This window comes from Apis florea, unplaced genomic scaffold (genome assembly GCF_048593485.1).
Source record: "Apis florea isolate Af1SG1 unplaced genomic scaffold, ASM4859348v1 contig_37_pilon, whole genome shotgun sequence".
NCBI classification, from domain to species: domain Eukaryota; kingdom Metazoa; phylum Arthropoda; class Insecta; order Hymenoptera; family Apidae; genus Apis; species Apis florea.
The window spans coordinates 1,272,150-1,293,635 of NW_028256861.1; the positions used below are offsets into that span (position 1 = coordinate 1,272,150).

Here is a 21,486-nt window from a genome sequence, read left to right on the forward strand (position 1 = left end):
GTATCCAGACATTTAGTAAATTTAGATAAATGATATATTTATATTATATATATAAATTTATAAATTATATATAAAATAATATAAATTTTTTAAAGTAACATCTAAGTTAAATATTTAGTTATTATTATAAATTTTCTTATTATTATTTTTAGTTATTATTTAAATAAAATGCATAGCATATTTTATTAATATCATCAAATGATATAGAAATATTCAAATTTTTTCATCTACATATTTATTATAATATAATTACTAATAGCAATAATAGTCATTTTTTAAATAATTTTTTAAATATCTATTTTTGAATATCTGTTTTTTATTTTTAAGGAAACAGAAATTAAATCATTTGAAATTTGATGTTTTTATATTACTTATATTATATACTTATTATTTCTATACAGATTGATTCATTAAAATAATTTTAATTATTTTGAATATTTTTATTATTTCTAGAAATGTGAGAAAAATTATTATTAATTTATTATAAATTAATTAATGTTTTATTATATCTATTTCTAAAAAAAATTTTGCTCACTTCTTGTATCAATTTTATTACAATATTTGTTACAATGATATTGTTATTATAAGACAATGATATTGTTATTATAATTTGTTAATAAATATTGTTTTGTTATATAATTAATAAATCTACAAAAAAAGTTTATATATATATATAAATCTATAAAAAAAGTTTATATATATATATATCTATTTAAACAATATCTACAAATGTCTAATTTGTTATAAATGAATACTTATAAATGTTAATGTATACATTTTCCTTATTTGATCAATAAATTTTAGGAGAAAATTTCAAGTTGTAATGCGATGAATACTATCGCGTTTTAAAATGCATATTGTGGAAACATCAAAGAGGCAAAAGAGGAAAGAAAAACGAATAAATGGAAGACGAATGGAAGAGAAAAAGGAGAAGGATGAGGACCATCGAAGTCGATGGTCCCGATGGTGGTGGTGTGGACCGTTAGTTGGCCCCAGCTCCATGGGAGCGTTGTCCGGGCATTCTGCGTTACTATTCTCTGTCTTCCTCTTTTCCCTCCCTTTCCCTCTCGCTGTTGCTCTTTCTTTTTTTATCTTTGTCCCACTCTCACCCGCTTCTATGTTCGTCCGACCGGTATTCTTGATTCTCTGCTGTCGTCTGCCTCTTTTACTGGTTACCAATGCCAACGGATCTCGTATAGAGGATCCAATTGCATCTCTATGTTAATGAACGTGAATCCAGGATATCTGACTAATTTGTAGATTTATATTTTGTCAATTATTTTATTGTATTACTATTATGATATATTATATTAGAAAACATATTTGACATGGAATTATTTTTCTTATTTTAAAAATAAGATGTAAAATTATGCATTATTTCCTATGAATTGTGATTTATAAAGATTTTTTTTTAGCAGATCATTACTTATATTTTTGGTTAATGATTTTTTGTATTAATTAAAATTTATTTTAATATATTTGATACATTAACATTTAGTTTTAATAGAATTATATTGTTATATTTTATTTTTTTTTCTACAAAAAATTATGTCAATTTTTTAAATTTTCTTTATCTTGTAGTAATTTTTTATCTTCTTATAATCATATCATAAAATATTTAAATATTACAAAAATAATTCAAAAATGTCTGGAAAATATTTTTATATTCAATGTTTAATCGTTATTTTAATTATATATTATTTAGATATTATTTAAAATTTTATTTAGTATTAAAAATTTTTTAATTTTAAATATAATATATATAATATAAAATAAATATAAATATTCATTTTAAAATTTAAATTTAAATACATAATATAATATAATTTTAAAATTCTATATATATATTTAATATTTTAAAATTGTAATAAAATTTTATACTCATCAAAAGGATTGGATGCTTTCATAAAAATGCAATTTGACTATCCTGATACAAATTTTGTTCACTAACTAACATTGTTATACAAAATATCTTTTAAAAGAATTTTTTTTTTATTTTTCAATTGAATTTATTTATATTAATCGCTTGAAATCACGATATGATTTTAAAAAAGAAAAGAAAATAAAAATACCTGAAAATAAGACAACTAATATAGCGATGAAAGATACTTTTCGAAAGTGTTGACGAAACGACATTGTTGAGCGAACTGAGTCGAGTTGATCGCTGGGCCAGTGGGTCCCCTCATCAGTACCTCGGCAAGGATAACAGTTCATGGGTGTACCGTTTACACTAACGTTATTCTCGCCATTTTAACTTTGCATCTCAGACATCACTGCAATAATCGAAAGTGAGAAAGTGGAATGGTTGACCGATGAAAGTAATCGAAAGAAGATCACGATGCATCTTGATATATTTAGATTTATATATTCTATAGATTTCTAACCTGTGACTCATGGCATTAAGAGGTTAATATATTATAATATATTATATCATAATAATTTATAATATTTATTTAATATCATAATAATATATATATATATATTTACTATATTATAATAGTATTATTGATTATAGTAATATATAATGGTATTATTGATTATTTCAAAAGTTTTTTCATTTTTTTTTATTATACAAATCTTCACATTTTTCTAGAATATTTTTCATTTTTTTAGAATAACGATTGAAATACTTTAATAATATATTTAATGATTTATACAATTTTATATACTTCACGTGTAAACTGTACAAGTTATGGAAAATTTAAATGTACAAAAATTTCCAGAATGTAAAAAGTTATAAAATTATCTAAGATATATATGATATAAATTTATTATATATATAAAAACTCAAATTTTATAGATATATTTATAATATTTTTGCAGTAATTTATTTTGATACATATTTAGTAATAATTATATATATGTATATACCTGACTTATATTTTCTAAGATTCAATGATTCCATTACGCTATTATATATGTGCGTAGATCTCAGTGACCTCGTATTCGAGAAGACTTGCACAACGGTGGAAGGTCGGCCGTTAGTCGGTTGATCCACGGCCATGGCAAAAGTGCCGGGAGGCGCTTCTTCTCTCGCCAACGAAAGTAGGATTACGCTTGATTTTCACTCTCTGTGTTTTCGATTACGTAAGTACGGACCGAATGAAGGCGCAGCTTACGGTTTAATAAAACAGTTACCTTTGCCTACTTGTTGTAATGTATCATTGTAAGCATCCCACTGTCTTTGATAATATATACACAAACATTTATTAGATTCTTATCTTAGATTTTGAATCGGTTTTAAATGATAGCAGGTTACAATGAACTATATTCATATTTATATTCATATTTCATATTTTTTAATTGAGTATAATTTACATATTTCAATTTTTCTATTTCTTAAAAGTTATTATAGCGTAAATTATTGTATTATTATTATTATTTGTTGCATATGATCCTCACGTTTCAATTTTGAATGACTTCTAATTTATATCAATATAATACAAACATAACTAATATTATATAAATTCTATATAAAATTATTATATTTAGAATTAATTTAAATTTAAATCTAAAATATAAAGCAATAAATCTATAATTAAAATCATATACCTAAAGATTTAAAATCTAAAAATTTGAAGATTTAAAGTCCAAGGGTGCGAATACATTCGAAATTAAATTCTCGAAAATTAGGATTTTTTGAAAAACTATGTTAAAATTATTTTCATTCTCAATATCTATTGTGAAAATATTGAGAGTAACTTTCAATACGTATTATAAATTTAAAAAAGAGAAGGCTTTTTTTCGTACTTGAATGTTAATTCATATCAATAAAATCTCTTTTGCAAAGATTCCTTTTTTCTATAAATTAAATTGAACGCAATCGTTCATTCTATAAAGGAAAATGGAGTCAGTAGGATCACTCTAACGGGCTAACGGATCATATAATAGCGTAGCGTGCATTACGCATTCGATGACGTAATCCTTTGACCAACAATCAGCTACTGCCATTCATGGTATGCGAAAGTTCGAACACCTTGTGGAATAATTAGAACGGAAAGTTATTGACATGTCTTCTTTAAATCGAAATGTAATAACTATAATTGAAAAAATTTAAAATATATTTAATCATATGAAATATATATATGTATAAAATAGAAAGGAAAATAGAATAGAATATTTGAATTGATTGCTATATTTCTAATATACATATTTGTTGGATAATAAATTTTTTAATAATAAATTATAATTTTACTAAATCAAAGATAATCAATTTTAAAAATAAATTTTAACTATTAATTTTTTTTATTCCAACTAAAAAATTTGTGATATTTGATTTGCTTTCGTTAAAAATTTTTGCTTGTTATTAAATAAAAATATTATATCCATATTATATCTTATAATATTTTTATTTGGATTATTGAAAAATTATAAATAATATGAATAATTATAAATTTATTTTTACTTTCTTTTCTACTTTCAACAATCATATAATTAAAATCAATTTTTAGACTTACTTCTATTAATGATGTTGCAATTCCTCGTATCGTATTAATTATTATGTTCTCTAAAAAAATTCTTTTGATAAAACATAATCTTGCACAATAATTGGTATAAATAATCTTCGTTATGTAAAATTATTAAATATTATTTTTAATATAAAACTTCGAATGATTTTAAGGAACACGTAATAATCGATACAAAATTCTACGTACTATAATTATTAATTTAATTTTAAAAAGAAATTCGAAAAAATATTAAAAAACATAGTAACGGATATATATATTTCATATACCGCAATTTTATTAATTTTTCTCGCGGTAAAATCTAATAAATCGTGCATATTTGTCGAGAGACTCTTCCAAGAATTTCCGGTCGACGGTTTTACCGTAGTCTACATTTGAGCAAATATTTGCAGGGAAGCAAGTTTCCTAGACGACAAAGATGTCTACGACAGTTTACCTCTCTCGTTCGAAGAATCCACCGCGACTAGTCTTCATAAACAGTCTAACGGTGTTCAGGCTCACCTGAAAAAAATTTGGCGATTATCTAACGCCGATTGCGCAATCGCAGGTTGTGCAACACAAAAACGTAATCCGTAAAAGTGTTACGCTCGTAGAACGGATACCTCTTAGTCCTGTGGCGTCCCTCCTACTGTTTCCATGTCCCACCACCGCCATCTGTCGTTTTCTCGTTTTCGTGAATTGTTGCCAGAAGGAATCAGAACAAGACAGATTGTATGCTCTTAAACCTTACTCTCACCACAACCTTGACCTACTGAACTCTGAATATCTCGATCCCTAAATCTATTCCGATCTATCGGATTATTTTTTTAAATCGACTGAATTTTAAATCGATTCAGTTGATACTGCTGAATATCCCCAGTCGTCGAATCCCTTCGAATATCTTTATTTATAATTCAATATTAAATGATTTGAATTTGATTCGGATTGATTTTTTTTTTTTTTGATATTTTGTTTTGCATTTTCATGATATTTATAATTTTGATTCTTTTTAACCAATTAATTATTTGTTATAGATTTGTTTTCATTTACGTTAGTTTTGTTAGAATAATTAATATTCTACTATTGTATTGCCAAGCTTGATGCATGTTTCTCGTAAAACGATCTTTCCTCTCGTTTCACGAGGCCGAGAGTTATAAAGTCGGAGAAAATTGTATTACCGATATTATCTAACGATGGAAAGTAGCGCAAGGCCGCTTTCTTCTTACTCAACCGACTATTACAACTGAACAGTGTAATACATTGACTTCTCTTTCTCTTTTCGAACCATCATCCGTCCACGGAAGCGCGAAATTAATGCAATCGTCGAAGAATTGTCTCTCTTTTAAAAAACAGAGACACAGAGACGAGAGAGAGAGAGAGAGAGAGAGAGAGAGAGAGAGAGAGAGAAAAGCTAAACTTTGAGGAAAAGTAACTTTTCACTCTCAAGTTGAAAATTACATAAGGAAATTATATCTTCTTTCAATCCTTATGAATTTAATGTTATTTAATGTTATTATTATTAATATAATGTTATTTAATGTTACTTCTTTGATTTAATTTTTAGAGAACAGACACATATGATAACATATATTAATAAATTTCCCAAGAACTGGTACGTACATATTCTTGGAACAGGCACATTATAAATATTATATAATACATATTGTTATTATATATAAAATCTATTTTATTTAAATATAATGAAATATTTTTTAAGAAAAAAGTTTATGAAAAAAATGTTTTAATAAAAATTTTTTAATTTATAAAAAAATATATATTATGCAATATTAATAATACTTCTGCAAATGAAATTTTATTTGCTTTCTATTTGTAATATTTTATTCTGTGATTATTTAGAATTGAACCACACAATGTAATAATATTGAAAATAAATTTTATATAATATATTGTGCAAATTATTCATATATATATTACTAATAATATGCATATCTATTTGAGAACCTTTGTGTTAAATTATTTATGATATGGAATTAATTTCAAGAGTATAATATTACATATTCATTATCAATTATTTGAATAATTTCATTTATAAATCTTCTTTAAATCCAGAATGTAAGTAACTGAAAATATAAATTGTTCTGTCTTATAACTAAATGCTACAATTGCTTAATCTATTTATGGATTTCTAACCTTAAAGTTAAAATTTCTAACCTTAAGAATATATTAAATATTTTTTGAATAATATATTATTTTTTTGTATTCATCATAAATAATAGTAAATAAAATATTTGAAATTAAAAAAAATTATCATATATATATATATATATATATATCACATTATGCTGCATATGGGATAATATATTCTTATATATTGAAATCTTATATATTGAAATATCTTTGAAAGATCAAGTGGTTTGACAGCTTGATATTTTCAAAGTTTTTGTTTTTATAATTATTAATAATATGTTGTTGACAAAATTAATATTAATTAATTTATTCAGATTAAAATATAATTATATATATCCAATTATTTTCATAACATAAGTACTTTTAATTATTTGTGTACAATATATATATATATATATATTATAATACTAATTTAATTAATTTATAATTATATAATTAATTTATATAATTAAAATTAGGATTTTTAAATTAGATAAATTTCATTATGCATGAAAAGTAATGTATGAAAAGTAATTTCTGTGACCGATTGTATGTTATTTTTCTTTTAATTCTAAATATTAAATATTTACAATTCTTTTTAACAGATTTAACAATCCATTAACATTAGGGGTTGCTCGACGACATTTCTCGTATCCGGTCAAACGAAAAAAATATGTGACCAGCAAGAAAATACGTAGAGGTGCGTAATGTCTTGTTATTACACGTGTCCCTCCTTGGTAACGGGACAGGCAACCAAACCGACCGACCTACTTATGCACGGACGTTCACATACATACATGTCCACGCACGTTCACGCACGTCCACGCACGTCCACGCGCAGTCTCGTCCAAAGAAATGCCTTAGGACTTGCCATGCACTCCGCTTGCCATACTGAGATAAAACAAATTTCAAAGACTCGAGGTCAATCTCGACATCTCTGTGATTTAAGTGGCGTAAAATTGAGCATGACGAAATTCATTGCACGATGGCTTAAATATAAACATTCATCTCTATTGTGCATGTGTATATACAATATAGATAGAGGAGATAAAAAGAAAAAATCAAAATTGTATGGCCATTTTCTAATAATAGTTAAAATATACTTCAAAGGAACTTTTAATAATATTAATTTTTGAAAGAGCAGAGATACTCTAAAGTTAAGTAATTTTTTGTTTTTTTTGTTTTTAGCATGATATATAACTTTTTAACTTTTTATTTCTTGTAATATATTTAAGTGCTTGATTAATTAAAACTATTAATTTTCAGATGAAAAAAAACTATTTATATAAATAGTTACACAAATTTTATGCAAGTAAATTTACACAATCAAATTACTGACATTTTGGCATATAGAGCAGAGATACTCTAAAGTTAAGTAAATTTTTGTTTTTTTGTTTTTAGCATGATATATAACTTTTTAACTTTTTATTTCTTGTAATATATTTAAGTGCTTGATTAATTAAAACTATTAATTTTCAGATGAAAAAAACTATTTATATAAATAGTTACACAAATTTTATGCAAGTAAATTTACACAATCAAATTACTGACATTTTGGCATACAGTTTAAATTTAATTTCTACATACATCTTACAATTTGTTTTAATTGCATACAAAATCTGCAATTTATTTATTAATCAATTGCTATTTTCTTATGACATATGAATGAGATAATTCAATATAATTCAAATAAAGAAATACTAATAAAAAAGTTGAACGAGTGTTTTCACGATGTTTTATAAAGATATATTTGAACGTGTTGACGTTAACTTCAGATTTTCCTTATTCATGGACATGCATGAATGCCATGAGTGTGAGGCTAACGAGGAAGAGACGCGGCTGGAATAAGCACGAGGAGCGGTCCTTTGTGCGTGCAAAATTGAACAACAAGACGAGGAACGTTAGTCTTACTGCAAAATGAATGTTTCATTTATCTACCGGTATTTATTCACGTAGTTTAAACCAAACATTGAGTTTGATACTCGATGGATGTCTCAATGACTTGAAATGGGATTTTATTTTATTTACTTTTATTATTTTTTATTTTTATTATTACAGGAGGATGTATTATAATCTTTTAAACGATTGTATTATAAAAAAAAAACCATCAATTATTAACATATATGGTATTAATTTAAACTCTTTGGATATTCTGCATACAAAGTATTAATATATTCATGAACTTTTGGAGAAATCTTTGAATTAACTTTCAAATCATTAAATCTTAATGGATCATTCACTTTAATCATTTTGGCAATATTTAAAAGTTTTACGAGGTAATCTTTCTTTTTTTCTTTATAAATTTTATTTTAATTTTACCGAAGATTTTAATGTATTAAAAAGCTTAGTATTATTTACTTCTGTTCCTTGTTAAGCCATGCTATATGCCTTTCTTGGTAACGACTTGACTTGATTTATGGCGACACGTAAAAAATTGAACAAGCTGCAATATCCTTGTTGGAAAAGACAGTACAAAAATACAAGATGCATCAAAAATTCAATTAAAAATCAAATCAATAAAAATTAGATTATTGTTGTGAATAATGTGAATAAATTCAGAATACATTAGAAATTTTTGATAATCTTCGACGTTTTTTTCAAAACATCGATGTGAAGCATATATCATTGCAAAAGGAATCATTTTCAATGATTTCTTTAAAAAAAATTCCTATCATAATGAGCATTTCGAAAAGAAAGATTTAATGATATTTTTGTTCGTATGATATTTTCTCATCTTTAGAAACATTAGAATAGTTACAGTTTGGCCATCTATTTCCTTCATGCTCTAAGAAAACTTTATATATAACATTATATTCTCACTACTTATATATATCGATAATTTGTCAACGTATTACTTACAGAATGTAAATTTCTATAGAAAAGAATCCAATGTTTCAATAAGAGCATACCATTGAAAGTGGTTGATCCTTGCACACTAAAATTTCACCTGGAATCGCAGTTTTAAAAGAAAGGAGAAGGCAGTATCTCCCATTCCACCTCTTTTTTTTTTTTTTTTAAATAACTTTATAGCAAGGTCAGTGCACTGGCCTAGTCGTTGAAATTTACGGTTGTAGACTCGGTTGAGATAGTTGGGAGAATATCCAGAATGGCCGACAGGTACGCAAAGGAATTTCGCAATTTGTAGAACCGGCAACATAGCGACTAACAAGAGCGGAGTTACTCTACGCTTGCTCGTTGGATACCAATTCAATTCTTTATACGGGATCCAAGGAGTAAAACAAAACGTGGCACGATCGATACCCAAAGAATTTATATTGTGAGCCAGCACCGATCCAAGAAGACAAATTCCCTTACATTTTTCTCAATATATCCGAGTATCTTTTCTCTTATCTCTTATATTTTTGCTTTTTGTATTTTTATAATAGAGAAAATCAGATAATCCATTTTTAAAGAAATATCAATATTAAAGGATGATTTAATAGTTAATTCTTTATTTTTCTTTTTAGATTATTTTGGTCCAATTATGCTCTGTCTATTATTAGCAATGGAATATTAATATCAATGGAAATATTACCTCAGGAATTTTCTTCTAGGATATTTTGTAAATGATAATACTTATCAAATGTGAAATTCACTGGTTTTAGATTATTTATAATTATTATTATTATTAAAAATGTACAGGTATTTTTGATATAAAATTGATATTAATTTTTATCCAGACCGTCGTATAATCACACGTATTTAATTATTTTATAATTATTTTATAAATTTAATAGTACTTTACTTTACAATTGTCTTTAGTCATTTATCTTTAATAAATTTACATATTACCTAGATTTAGACGGCTTTAGTGTTGGTTCAGGTTTTTTTTAGAAATTGAAAAAATTCTTAGCTTGAATTTGTTTGACCTCATTTTAACTAAACGATTCCAGTTTTATTATTTTACTAGATGTAACGCACATGGCACTCGTTCTTTCCAAATCCAAGTTCATTGACTTGGAAATTAAATTTTTGGTAGCAAGTTTTCGTTTCGTAATTCCACTACGTGATATCATCACGTTGATTCGTACTAGCCTGTTCACATACTACACATCTTTTTTTAAAGATATCTTTCATATACACGTATATTTTTAATATTACATATCTTTAAATTAAAAATAATAAATACAATGATAATAATAGAAAAGATTTTATTTTTTATGATTATTCTATATCTAGATATACACTATGACGTTAATACAAATTTTAAAATATATTATATAACGAGAAAAGAACTTTTTTTTTTTTTTATTTGAAAAGATATTTCTTTAATAAGAATTTTAATTTTGTTTTATCAGATTTACATTTATATATATATATATATCTCTTATCTCAAATTGAATTTACTTGCCTTTTTTTTTTTTTTGGTTCATTACAAAAGTGGAATACTGTATATAAAATCCACACATTGAATCATTTAATTCATTCGTCTGTTAGACACCACAGCATATCATTTTTATATCTAATTATAACAATTTTTATATTATTAATCTATCATTATTTAAGTACAAAACAACAGTATATCATAAATAGAATGTTTAAAATACTTACTTATGAACGGTATATACGTCGGCTGGCCTATACTGGTTTAACTGGCGCTCCTTGCTTGTCCCTTCTATCCATGCGTTCAAATCTCCCACGATATTCATTCGTATAATCAAACCCTTCTCTTTTACGCCATAAAACTCGATCATTTTTATCTTCTTTCGAATGTCGATATCTCGTTGCTCGAGAGAGAATAGTAAAAACATATGGGCTGGAAATGGATGCAAAAGATAAAAGTAGCAAACGGAAAATGTATATACGTTTCGTAATTTCGATGTTACTTACGTCGAAGTATCGGGATTTTATGATACCCGTCGAACTATAGACCACCCAAGAAAGTGATTTTCACGAATTCAATGTGCGGTAGCTTAAGAGCTGAATCGTGTAATTCTGCGGTGCACTCATTCGTTGGATACTGTTTAATTGCCGACACGCTTTGAAACGTTGTAATTATTATTTTTTTTTTTTTTTTTTTAGTAGATATATAATTAATCCTTGCTTCCTTTTTTACGATTCTTGAAAAATATATACAGCATGCAATATATTACAGATTTTAATTGTTGTTTTAAAATTATAAATTTTAAAATTATTTCGAAAAGTATAATTTAACTCTTTAAATATTAAAATTTTGTTAACATTTAATATGGTATAGGATAGAATTTCTTATTATATTCATTATACTTATTCATTATTGTAAAATATCGAATAAATTATTCGAACAGTCTCAATTATGAGAAAATTAATGTAAATATTATCAACCAGTATCTCCATTCTTTAAAAAAAAAAAGAAGAAATTATTCTTAAACATAAGGCCTATTTACAACTATTTATCCGTGGTTCACGTTATCGACGTGATCTGGAAACACGTGAAACGAAAGAGACATTCCACGATGCGCGGCACGGCATAGCGTACCCGTCTATGGAACTCCGCGGGACCTTCACCGTGAAGATCTTGAACCATGGTTGACGCACCGACCGGTACCAACATGGCGGCCGTGGCCGAGGAGCGGACAAGCGAGCCCGACGATTGTGTAATGGCGGCCCGAACCAGCCTCCTCTTGCAAGCCCATAGAGGAAAGGTGAACGTCCTGCGCACCCTCCCCTCCTCCTCATCGCCTCTTTCTGCATCGCCTCCTCTTCGTACCTCCGCTTTTCGTGCCCCTTCCTTTTCCGTTCTACGATCCTCCTTGTCCGCTTCTTTCTCTCCGCCTTTCTGCCCGAGAACCAGACGAATACCAGCCTAGTGCGCTAGCGAAGGCTACAACTCCGTTGCCGGGACAAACAAGCTTGTGGTACGTGGAACCTCGTTTCGAACGAATGTCATCGGCCTCAAGTCTTGGCTAAACACGGCACGTTTCCTCGTTCCTAATTCTCGCCCATTCTCCTCCCGCGCCGCGGCACTTTTGCCTCTACACCCCTTTTTTTTTTTTTTGCGTAATTGGAATAAAAATAGGCTGGAAATAATAATATGGAAAAAGTTGAATTCGTTTTTAATGAAAATTATTATGAACGAATAATTAGAATTAAATAGTATTGTAGAATATTATATATAGTAAATATGTAATAAAGAGTATTGTAAAGAATAATTAGATAAGCACAATTATGTTTCTATATGATTTTTCCGCCAAAGATTAAAATAGCACCTTATTTTTATACGATTTCTTTATCAGTCAAGGAGTTAAGTTATAATTTCAGAGTATATCACTTGTCAGAGTATTTATATTGAGCAATGTTTACTTTTAAGATTGTTTTCCTTAATTAAAATATATTCATCGTCTCTTTTATTTCTCTCAAAACGGAATTTTTCAATATTTGAAATTCCAAATGAAGATAAAAATCTTATAATCTTATAAAGATCTAGATAAACAGTCTAGAATTTATTCATTCTAATTAAAATGGAACAAAGGAAATGGTAGCAATAACAAATTTTTCAAGTGCTAGATATTTGAACAAAAAAAAAAAAAAAAGAAAAGAACAATATAATTCTTTCTTAAAAACAAAAATAAATTAAATCACAAGTTAGGTTAAATTCTCTTTGATCTCTTGCTATAATATAGCTATTAACATTCCAAAACTCATCCTTTCTATATTAATCCGTTTTAAAATAACGTTTTTGTACGCTTGGTGAAAAGGAATCGAAGAGCATGAGAAATCAAGCGGAATTGTGTAATTCGAATCACGGTGAACGAATCGAAAGGAATCTGGGTGGAAGAACGCGACAGAACCGCATTGGAGAACAGCGTACACCAAGATGGCGGCCAACTGCCTCGTGGCATGGAATCTGATATTACCTCACCGTAGCCCTGGCAGTGACAGTGGCCCTCTCTCCGTTGCCTCTTTCTCACTCGTCCCTCTCCTTTTGATTCATTGCGCTTGCCTTCTCTTTCCATCCATCCACTCCTCCTTTCCCTCCTCGCGAATCACCTCGACCATCACGTCGCGACTAGGAAACTCTACGGCCGCTAATTATACACGAACACCGAGTATTTTTCATTTCTCACCGATGCTGTAACTCTTCCCGCCAATGTTTTTCTATGTACATTTTGTTTCTTTTGTTCTTAGAATTTGCAAATACTTTTCCGCACCTATGCACATTTCGGTAATAATATATTATTTGTGATGGTAAAACCAAATGCAATATGATATTCATTAAAAGAATTTAATTATTTTATTATTATATAAATATTTATGTCTAAGTTTTAAAATTATATATCAAATATATATTGTGTGTTGGTATATTTGTGAAATTTTGAAAGGTGATAAAAATATAACTATCTTATATAGCTCTCTATAATCTCTATTTTGTTTTATTTGATGCAAGCTTAATTTATTGAGTTAAACTCAATTGTGAGAGGAAACTGGATAAGGGATTTTTATATTTTTTAGAAGAAAATGTTGAATTGTTATTTTTAACCAATTCAGTCAAAGTTGAATTAAATATTGGTCAAATTGCATTAAACAGCAATAAGAAAATAATTGACCGTCGATGTCTTGTGATACGAAAAGAATTCGAACGTGCGACATAAGAGTCGATGAATCACAAGTATGTCGCGCGTGAACTGCAATCTTGATGAAATATTTGCTTCATGCATATTTAAAAGCAATTTTTTTATTGCGAAAATTGTGTCGTATACGATCAAGTGCATAACCGTCGTTGTACGCTGAAGAATTGTATTGCATAATTTCGATGAGTGTTTTTATTCATCATATTCAATCTTATCAAATATTATAATCTTTTCAAATCTTTTTAGAAATAAAAAAAATTCATTTTATTGGTTATTTTAATGATAGGAACATTTTTTTGTGATGTTTTTGTACAAAAGATAAAGTATAATGAAATTTTAAAAAAGGAGTATGTTTATTATTTACTTATATAATAACTAATTAAAATACTATTAAATAATATTACATAAATTAATATTATATAATATTACTTATAAGTAAACAGATAATATAATATTATAATGTTTTTAATTGTAGTATAAAAACAAGAAATATGAATTGTATAAATGAATGTATAAATATGAATTGTAATAATATAATAACTATGAAACATTTGAAATTTATTAATAAATAATAAAATAGATTTTAATTATTTATTCAAATATCAAAAACAAATATAAACAGAAAGAAAAGAAAAGTTTAAGTAAAGAATTGGTATTTAGAATTATAAATACAATATTTCATGGATCTATTGTAATTGTTCAGAATGAAATTTACATATACCATTATTATATATGTACTTCACTGCATTTGTTATATTTTATATGATTAAAACTTATTTATTAATATTTGAACTCATTTTCATAATTTATTTTTCTCAAAACATGTCTCATATTATTACCAGAATTTCTGTTTTTTTTTTTTATTTTGTTTTAATATAGAAAAAGTAACAAATGCCCAAGTTCTTTAAAATTTATATTTATGCAACACATTTTATATAAATTTTGTTTTATTTTATATAAATATATAATATATAAATCCAAATAAAAGAAAAACAAATTTTTCTCTATTTCTAAATTATATAAAAATTATGTTTAATTATAAAGTCATAAAACTATATTTTATTAATATTTTAGAAGATGAAAGGAATAATCAAGTTTTTTAATCATGAAGACTTCGATTATGTATTCATACTTCTTCCTCAATGACAAAACGACGAATTTATTTCCGTTCAAGTTTTATTTCCGGTTAGGAACCAAATAAAGGAACATCGATATTTAATATGATCATCATGATGCATCGCAATTATAAAAGCCAATTCAAAATGTTATAAAACTAAATTTCATAATCAAACTTCGATTAAAAAATAATATATTTAATGCTTTCTTATTTTTTAATTATATGCTATTAGCTTAATCTGAAAATTATACATATTTATAAAAACATATCCAATTCAATATACAAGTCAATTTTATTGAATTTATTAAAGATAAATCTTAAAAAAATAATGTTTTGGTCTCTAATCAAGCTTTTAAGATAATATTCCACGAATATTTTAACTTTCAGAAAAAATAATTTTAGAATAATTCTTTATTAATTATTTAATTATTCATTTAATTATATGAATATTCGATATGATAATTAGATATATATTTGAATGATTTTGAAGTTCATTTTTTTAAAAAGAATTGCAATTTGTTATTTTTGATTTTTGTCTTATTTTTAATTATAAAATCTCTCCGAATGATTTTGTATGTATAACCACTTTGTATATTTTCTGTGTACTTACAAAGTTAATATAAAAAGAATCTCCTTTAGTTTTAATAACACAATTTGTTAGATAAGTATATGATATTATTTAAATAATATGTATTTAAATAATAGAAATAGAAATTAGAGAATTAAAGAATTTTTTTTTTACTAATTATAATTTTTAATAACAAATAAAGAACCTGAATTTAATCGTCAAAGTTTTTCAAATCATAAAATATTTAAAAATTATTAACGTTAAAAATTATTTTAAAATAATAATTTTGAATATCATTTGACAATATCATTTTAAAATATCAATAAATTCAAATAAATACCTTATATTTCATTAGTGAATAATTCGTTAATTAATCATCGTGGTAATCGTACGCGCGGTAATTTCAAAGCAATCCGGATATCTTCTAACCTAAGAGCCGGTCGTCTATGATCAAACTCCGTAGACCGAATCTTATACACTTCGTCTCAGTTCCAGTTCAACGAACCGGAAACTAAGACTTTTATCATCTCCAGGAACAAGAAAGTTCTGCCTATCGTTTTCTTCTCTGAAAAACAATCGTACGATTGATCCAACGAAACAATCAAATCAACAACGATTCAGATGAATAGAGTTTCTGTACAATAAAATTCTATTGTATAATTTATGTAAAAATATGTAATTTCTTATAAATGATTTTAAAACAAATATAATAAATCGACTTATTTGAATTTAAACTCCGGTTATTTAAACGAAAAATCAAATGTAAAAGATAATCAGAGAATTTCTATTATATGTATAAATTTATATGTATATATCAGATTATGTGACTTGTTCCGTATCGATATAAATAGAATTCTACTTACAAGAGCATTTGAGGTTATGTAGTAGAAAAAAATACCGATATATTCAATAAGGACTTTTAAAGGGAAGAAAACGGGATCGAAAGATCGGAACCTCATAGAAATTGCTCCTTCCCTGTTAGTATATACTCGTCTCGTTAAGATCATTCCACAATCCCGGTCTTTCCTTCGAGCATGATTCGTCTTGGCTCGATGAGGTTATCTCTTTCTGTTCTTTTTTCGCTCTTTCTCTCTTTCTCACTTCACTCGTTTTCTCGTTTTCGATCAAGCTTGGTGAACGCATACAGATCCCGCAGGCAGGAGCGGTGCACAGTGCGTTCCTGTTGGGGTCCGCTCCAGCTCACGGTGTCCGGTAGGTGGGTGTGTAGGACATAGCGGACTTGCGCAGTCAAGGACACGTTCCGCTTGCTCACACAGTTGAGTTTCGCGTTCGCTGTCTAGTGATGGGACCAATACTCTCTCGCACGATATATTTATTTATATATAGGAATAGAGAATAAAATAATACAATTTTGATGCAAATAATCTTCAAATTAATCAAAGTTATTATATATAAATTCAAGATATTTGAAATTATATAATTTAAAATATTTTATAATTTCATGCGAATGCTGCTTTTGATTATTCGATCAATTCATCAAAATAACTAAAATCATTCAAATTTTTACATTTACTATTGAATGTTTGAACTATAATATATACAATGAGCCATTAAATTTTTATTTCAATGCAAATATTATCTTTATTTTTAAATTAAGTCGACTTTCTTAATAAAACAATTTATGAAGATCTCAACAAACAGGATGTATCTTCCTTTTATATGCGCATAACTCATATTTAAATTACAGTGAAATAATATATTGCTAATTTCACGTGCAAAGATGCTTATACTTTGATATTCGTGTTGTCCCTCGAGTAATGCGAATCTGTTGATTCGCGCCAAGATTACTACGTTCTTCTATAGCGTGTCTCTGGTTGGCTGTTCGATTCATGGAAACAGCCACTTAGAAATCATCAAAATGTTCAGAAATTGCCAGTGCGATCATGACCGTTGCTAATCGCGCAAGATACAAAGAATCTTATTGTTCGAGTTCTCTACAATTTCATGAGAGATACACAAATAAAATTGTATACCAGTTGAAAATTATAAGCCAGATTTGAATCGATTTGAATTTCCATAGTTTCATTCGCTACCAACTTTAATATTCAAAGTCATATTTTTATGGAATATGGCTAAACCTCAACATTAAAATTATTTAGTTATGTTTATGTTTTTATAATAATTTTGTTGTGATTTTTGTTAAGTTATTGCTATGTGAATAATATACCATTAAAGAATTTTTGATGAATAAGATTTGATTCAAATTCTGTGATGTTGATTGTATTAATCTTTAATAATTATTATTGTAGAATTTCTAACCTAAAATATTTCAAACTTATCATTATTTCTGCATACTTTATATTGAAGAAATAATAATATAATAATAAAATATTATATAATAAATAAGATTTATTTTAATTCTTTGATATTAATTTTATTAATCCTTAATTGTATTGTATTGTAGAATATTATTGTTTGTGCATATCTAAAATCTTCCAAATATTTCATAATTTTATTTTTGTTTATTTTACATTAAAAAATATTTAATTATTTTTATTTATTATTTATTTATTAAAAATTGCTATTTTGGAATGGAATGAATTCAATTTATATTATTTCAAATGAAAAAATTAATTTGAAATTCAAATAATTTGGATTGTCTTCTATATATAATTTAGATTGTATTCGATCTTTGAGAATTCATTTTACTTAATAATGTATTTCTTAAATAAAGAACAAATTATGATACAAGTGATAATCAATATTCTTTGGAATAATGTTTCGTGAATTCTTAATTTGGATTTTTTTTTATTTTTAATGTAAGATATAATCATATATATTTTTATTGTTAGTTTTTATAATCTTTATGATTTTAGTGCTTTATGAATTTTTTTTTTATAAATGTTTAATGCAAGAGGTTAAGAATATTGCGAATTAAAATATATTATTAATTCAAACAAATAGTTTCAAGTTTTCATCTAAAAATTATTATCTAATCTAAAATCTAACCTAAATTTTAAAATATATTTGTTATTAATCTATAAATTATAAAGATTTAGTAACATTATTCTAAATAAATGTTATTTGCAACTAAATATTTTATTGCGTTTCAAGTACAAAAACAATCCTATGGTATACTTCAGTACTGCTTGTATCACAAAGTCGCCGCCAAAGATGGCAGTCGTATTCAAGGACACATCCTTCATCCTGTTAACGAACAATTCTCTTTGTAGGATTCTCACCAGATTCTCGAAACAGGCTTTCTGAATTATTAAATAAATCGATAAGATAATTCACAAAAAAAAAATTCTAATCAATTTATTCAAAATTATTATAATATATTTTTCAATCATAATACACTTTTTTATAATAAAAAATACGATCGAATCTTTATAACTTGAAAATTTTTATAAAACTTCGTTCAAATTGTTTAAATTCTTGTTATAATTTGAATTCAAATTTCTTGTTCGATTATGATTTTGATAATATTAACATCATATTAAGAAAAATAAGAAAAAAATAAGAAGAAGCAAAGAAAAACAAATATTATTGAGAACCAAGTCTCGATAATTATGATGTCTCGCGAGAACTCGCGCGAAAATAATCCGTCAAAGAAATAGCAGAAGAACAAGTAGAGATTATATATAAAGAGTAGACAAGAAAGATGGATAGGATAAACGGAGAGAAAAGAAATGATAGAGGAAAGGCAGAAGAGAAGAACGAAGGGGATAGAGGAAGTGAAGTGAATTAGCGAAGGTGTACGACCGAAAAGGAGGCCACGATCGTTCGAGTAAACAAGTGCCTTGGCCGCCGCACGACCAGTTCTACCTTTCTCATCTTGTTCCGACGTTCTGTCGCCATGGCCTTTAACGTACATAGAGCTTTACTCCGCGTCCAAAAGTACCCGCGTCATAAACTTAACGCGCCATTTTTAAATCTTTATTTTTGCGAAACGGACATATATTATTCGTTCTTTCATTTAAAAGAAAATATTTAATTTTTTATATACGAATTTAGGTTTCTGATAAGGGGAAATTCTATTATTAAATTTTTTCAAAACAAAAATTGTTATTAATTTTAATTGTTATTAATTCAAAAAAGTTAAAAAATACTAGATTAATATTGATTAATATTTATTTGAAAATAATATAAATCTATTTTCTGAAAATATTGAGAAAATGAAAAATTTACATATAGGACATACTTTAATGTAAACTTTTCATTATGAAGTAGTTGTATCCATTAAATTTTATTTTAATAAATAAATAATTTATAATTTATAATTTACAAATCTTAAAATATTCTTATATCAAAAATATACGATCATGTAAGTATTTACTCTTGAGTAAGAGAATCTTTGAGCATACTCGAGGACTGGAAGACTCGAAGGAAGTTATCCGGAACATGGAGCAAAGAGAACTATCATTAAATAAATGAAACATTATGTATTGCGGATTCATAGTGAATGGATAGAATGTAGAATGTTTCAAGAGTGCATATCGATAGATACTTCAAAAATTGACATTACAATGCATTCCAATAAGCGAGTATAACTTTAAAATAAAATTTAATGGATACAAATACTTCATAATGATCACTTTTCTCTTAAATATGTACGATCACAAAATTAAATATTATTTCGAAATACAATCATATTCTGATTAAGCCATCAATATTTTTTTTATAATTTACATGTCAAATTGTATTATATAAAATTAATATATTTTTATATTTGATCATGTATTTTATTTATAACTATGTACGAAATTTTATTTATTAAATTATTTTTAATTAGAATTATATAATAATTATTTATTAATTAGAATATATTTTTGTCACAGCATATATATAGAAATATATTTATACATATTCACGTTCATTCCGACTGACTTTTTTTACTTATATCTGCTGCTGCTTTAAAATCAATTAGAATATAAATATAAGATATGATTGTTTATTTATAGATATTAATTAATGTTAAATATTTTTATATTTAAAAAAAATTTAAAGATGAAAAACAAAAAATCAATAAAATTATATCAATTAAATTTTTCTCCTATGATCTTCAATATCAATCTTTCACGTTCGATATCGATACGTAACTTACATAAAAAAAACGGCATACAGACCTATATGAAACACGTGGATCGATTCACGAGAGTTATCGTATTTATTAATTCGTATTTCCAGTTCTCTCGATCACTTGCGTTAAACGTGATCTATAACGCTTTTTCTTCTTTTCTTTCTCTCGTTTTGTTGCTCTCTGTCTCTCCTATTCAAGATCAAGGCTTCGCGGTATTAGCATGATTGCTGCATAAGAAAACAATCTAGGTTAATATGGCGAGTGCATAGCATTGGTCGCGTGAAAATGTTAATGTCTTGTGTATAGGGTGAGTCATTAATAATCGTTTTGACAGTTCTATTTAAGAATGTTCTATTTAACTTGTTCACTTCTGAGAAAACAATGAAATGAGAAGAGAAGAATTATCGGATTTTCTTTGTTACTTTTGTTTCTTTGATGTGCAAAAAAAATTTCAAAAATTAAATTGCTAAAGAAACTTTGAAAAAAAAACATAATTATTAAATAATTGATACATGTATGGATGGCGTGCAACGTATTGATAAATAAAAAAAATGAATAACTTAAAAATAAAAAGAAAAAGGATAACTAGATTGAAACCATCAATGATTTTATGGAAAATTTAAATTAATTAAATA

At 26.2% G+C, this 21,486-nt stretch overlaps 6 long non-coding RNA genes across 6 annotated transcripts; 3 read left to right on the forward strand and 3 right to left on the reverse strand.

Annotated features, from left to right (window-relative positions):
- Positions 1-525: 525 nt before the first annotated feature.
- On the reverse strand, positions 526-2,611 carry LOC147656244 (uncharacterized). The gene is made up of 3 exons (XR_015294711.1): positions 2,385-2,611; positions 2,110-2,273; positions 526-1,249 (listed from the first exon to the last, which is right to left on the reverse strand). It is a non-coding gene; the product is annotated as an uncharacterized LOC147656244 (long non-coding RNA).
- A 3,780-nt stretch (positions 2,612-6,391) lies between these two features.
- On the forward strand, positions 6,392-7,977 carry LOC147656245 (uncharacterized). The gene is made up of 3 exons (XR_015294714.1): positions 6,392-6,518; positions 7,178-7,272; positions 7,839-7,977. It is a non-coding gene; the product is annotated as an uncharacterized LOC147656245 (long non-coding RNA).
- A 309-nt stretch (positions 7,978-8,286) lies between these two features.
- LOC147656246 (uncharacterized) lies at positions 8,287-9,154 on the forward strand. The gene is made up of 3 exons (XR_015294713.1): positions 8,287-8,512; positions 8,631-8,848; positions 8,948-9,154. It is a non-coding gene; the product is annotated as an uncharacterized LOC147656246 (long non-coding RNA).
- Positions 9,155-9,661: 507 nt separating this feature from the next.
- LOC147656247 (uncharacterized) lies at positions 9,662-10,251 on the forward strand. The gene is made up of 2 exons (XR_015294715.1): positions 9,662-9,907; positions 10,040-10,251. It is a non-coding gene; the product is annotated as an uncharacterized LOC147656247 (long non-coding RNA).
- A 455-nt stretch (positions 10,252-10,706) lies between these two features.
- Positions 10,707-17,401, reverse strand: LOC100863048 (uncharacterized). Its single transcript, XR_015294712.1, has 6 exons — positions 16,671-17,401; positions 16,148-16,372; positions 13,409-13,702; positions 11,403-12,571; positions 11,124-11,328; positions 10,707-11,034 (listed from the first exon to the last, which is right to left on the reverse strand). It is a non-coding gene; the product is annotated as an uncharacterized LOC100863048 (long non-coding RNA).
- Positions 17,402-18,848: 1,447 nt separating this feature from the next.
- LOC147656248 (uncharacterized) lies at positions 18,849-21,026 on the reverse strand. Its single transcript, XR_015294719.1, has 2 exons — positions 20,898-21,026; positions 18,849-19,031 (listed from the first exon to the last, which is right to left on the reverse strand). It is a non-coding gene; the product is annotated as an uncharacterized LOC147656248 (long non-coding RNA).
- Between the last annotated feature and the right edge of the window lie 460 nt (positions 21,027-21,486).